The following is a 3,529-nucleotide window of genomic DNA, read 5'->3' as shown; positions in this document are numbered from 1 at the left end:
TACTGTATTTTTAGTAGAGATGGGGTTTCACCATATTGGTCAGGCTGGTCTTGATGGTCTTGATCTCCTGACTTCAGGTGATCCACCTGCCTCAGCCTCCCAAAGTGCTGGGATTACAGGCATGAACCCTGCACCCGGCCTCAGAAACCTTTTTATTTGCTCCATTGGCTACACTAGAGGAGCCTATCTTCATTTACTCCTATGCTTTTTCTAATTCTGCTCATTCTCCCGTTTATATTTTGTTAACTTGTATCATCAGCCTGACATCCACTATACTCCTCACTGTCTTTCCATCTGTCTAAATTTACACTTCCATTGGTCTTTTCTAACATTCAAAAATCTCCAACACTTGTAGCTTGCAGAATCATATCTGTCTTGGAAAAAAATATGGCACATCTATGTGACTTCATGTCTTGCTTGCTACTCCCACTTCTGCAATTTTGCTTTAGCCACCCTGGCCTCTTCGCTGTTTCATGAACTAACCAGGCACACCTCAGCCTTAGGACTGTTCCATCTGCCTGAACTGTTTTTCTCCAAGAATCCTACATTGCTCACTTCCTCACCACCTCCAAGTGTTTGGTCAAATATCACCCCCTTAGTGAAGGCTTCTTTGACAGTTCCATTTATAAATGAAATTGGTGGGAGGTAACTTTGAAGATGGCTTCCAATGAGCCTCTTCTGCTCAAACTCAAGTTCTTGTGTAAGGACAAGCGGTGGGTTTTACAAATTTAACAAAGAAAATAACTGGATTGTTTTGGTCCAAATATTTACTTTTCATGCCCTTTACATATTTTGCCACAAATTATATTTTTTTCCATTTCTAATTTTCAATTAATTTAGATTCAGGTCTTAACTTGTACTCACCACTAGCCTATATAACAGAAGAAACATGTATTTTTCAATCCCCTTGAAGGCCGTGTTCTCTTCCAAATTGAAATTCTTGGTTAGAAAAATGCATTAAAATAGAATATTAAATCCCCTTCCCACTGCAGTCTTTCCTTCCAGTTTCAAATGCTGTCATGGTCTTTTTATGCATGAGAGTTATAATCTTAGATTTATCCCAATTATCATGTCCTAAAAATAAGCTTAAGCAGGATTACATCTCTTAGCTACTCAAGCTCTCTCTCTCCCTTTCTCTCTCTCTCTTTCTCTCTCTCTTTTGATTTGAATTGAACTCTGGACCTTGTTCACTTTTAAATTCAATTTGGCTGAATTTCAGGAATTCCTTAAATGTACTCTGCAAAACAGCTGTGGTTTGGGTACTTCATGTTCTTTTATTGGTTACAATCTGACATAAAGAGTGGCTGATCTCCATTTTCCATACCAAAGTAACAAAGTCACATTCAAAAAATTTTTTCTTCTTAAGGATCCAGCTCTCACTAGATATAAGAGTAACATTTAGCAGAGATACTCCAGTACTCTTTTTCTAAAGACTGTTCAGTCCATATAATACACATGATAAAATTCATCTGGCTTATAGAAAAGTTATTTTTTTACCTAAATATACCAACAAGGAAAACCATTCAATTATATATGTTAGAGAATGCATGGCAACCAGACAGCAAAGTTTTATAAGCTCACACTTTTCTGAATAAATACTCAAAAAAAAGCTTCAAGATTTTAATTGATAAGAAAAAAAGCTTAGAGGGATTAAGGTGAAAACAAACGGATAAAATTCTTCACTTCTAATTGATGTCAAAATAAATCTAGAAAAACAGCTCTTTCATTTCCTTTCAATGATTATATACAACTCTAAAAAAAAATAACCTATATTTTCCCTGAGCTTTTTAAGGGACAGGGTATAAAATAAATATTTTTCCATATTTTCAGTTATATATTCGTAAGTGCATACAGGATGCAATACTCTGGTTCTGAAAGATATTATAGAATATTCCATATGGTGTGAATATAGTAAAGTCACTTTTAGGCATTTACAAATATAATAGCAGGCAAGGGCTATTTAACAGACCCTGTAAACACCAACACAAGACTACTTTTGACCAAAGCTTCAAATGAACTTAAGGAATATGACACACTGTTTGATTCCTACTTAAAGCACTTGAACAAAAAAAAATTAAATTCTCTTAATTGCATTTAACTGATCTTTAATATTTACATTTGCTGGAAATAGAGGTGCTGCTCCCCAAACACAGATGCCAGCAAGAGCAAAACATAGACTGAATGACCTTGTATCCATAGCAATAATAGCACTTACCTTTATTCGCTCTCCCCACAGAGAATCTATGAGCTGGGTGCTCTCAGCTGGGAATGGCAAGAATGATCTTTAGTTAATAATAAAGGAAATAAAAGCTCCAGACACCAAGAACCTGGGTTAACCATTGACACTGGTTTGTTCCTACAGTTCCTCCCTGGGAATCTACATAGGTAGCTCCTGGCATCTTATCAAGGAAGCCATAGCCAGTCAGCTGTGGCAGCGATTACCTCACCACCTCTGGAGGAGGTACAGTGTGAAGGTCACCCAAGTATACCCTGACTAAGTTTTTACTTGATTAGGGATACAAAGGAGGAAGATTTGCTAGGCCAGAAATATGCTCAATAATGCCAGTAAGTGACTCAAATATTTACAAACAGGACTGTGGAGAAACGACCTGTGGAAATGCTTGTGCTACTTTTCAGACTCTGTTGAAACAGTACTAATAAATCCTTTTCATCAGAACTCTTTGTCTACATCTTAGCAGCTGAGGATTGGGATTGCACGCTGATGAAAACCGAGACAGATGAATGACGGACAGCCAAGCATCCATTCATTCTTTATTTACCAAGTCTTTAATGGTTATTTATCTAGTTGCAAAGAACTAGAGTTCACAGCTGATTAAACCTTTGACTAATCAACATGGATGACAGAGATTGAGGTTGGAGAATCTTCCATTCCTCAACCCCAGGAATCAGAGCTCCAGACTGAAATGGTGAATACAATGCAGGCTGTGGTATAGGTTTTGCCTGGCAATAGTCCTAATGGGTTAAATAAAATGGTGAGGTGGTCATGCAGTCAATGCTCACCAGGAGGTAGAAAAGTAAGTGAAGGGAAGAGGTCTATTTATAATGCTAGAATGAAAAAAAAAAAAAAAAAAAGATCCAGAAAATGTGAAAGGTAGCCATGGGGAACTAAAGAAATAGCAACCCTAAGCTCTTCAGAACCTGGCAGAGTTGTGTCCAGCAATGCTCAACAGAAGTGTTATACTAACAAGGAATTAGTTTTTCCTTTATTCCACAGAGTGTTGGCAGCCAGGGGATCTAGGGAACCACATCAAGCTTGGTTAACACTGCAAATTTAAGAGGACTTTTCTAGGTCCTGACTGAGAGCTGTTAGAGTTATGTTTCCATGGTTAAAAGCATGAACACTTGAGGAAGTGGACTTCTCTGTTGGCACTGCCACTTACTAGCTGTGTGACACTGAGAAGCTGCTTCACCTTTCTGTAACTCCATTTCCTCATCTGTAAAATGGGGATAATGATAATGACAACATCTACCACAGATAGATAATTCATGTTCCAACTGTCAGCTGTCA

General features: G+C 37.7%; 1 long non-coding RNA gene across 1 annotated transcript in view; it reads right to left on the bottom strand.

The window, feature by feature from the left end:
• The window catches only part of LOC119466691, an 11,379-nt gene extending 8,930 nt beyond the window's left edge, over positions 1-2,449 (bottom strand). The window contains exon 1 of the long non-coding RNA XR_001827286.2: positions 2,216-2,449. This is a non-coding gene — a long non-coding RNA (uncharacterized LOC119466691). The remainder of the gene's footprint in view (positions 1-2,215) is intronic.
• Between the last annotated feature and the right edge of the window lie 1,080 nt (positions 2,450-3,529).

This window comes from Cebus imitator, unplaced genomic scaffold (assembly GCF_001604975.1).
Source record: "Cebus imitator isolate Cc_AM_T3 unplaced genomic scaffold, Cebus_imitator-1.0 Scaffold93, whole genome shotgun sequence".
NCBI lineage: Eukaryota > Metazoa > Chordata > Mammalia > Primates > Cebidae > Cebus > Cebus imitator.
The sequence above is the reverse complement of the archived record's forward strand: the minus strand, read 5'-3'. Positions and strand labels throughout refer to the sequence as shown.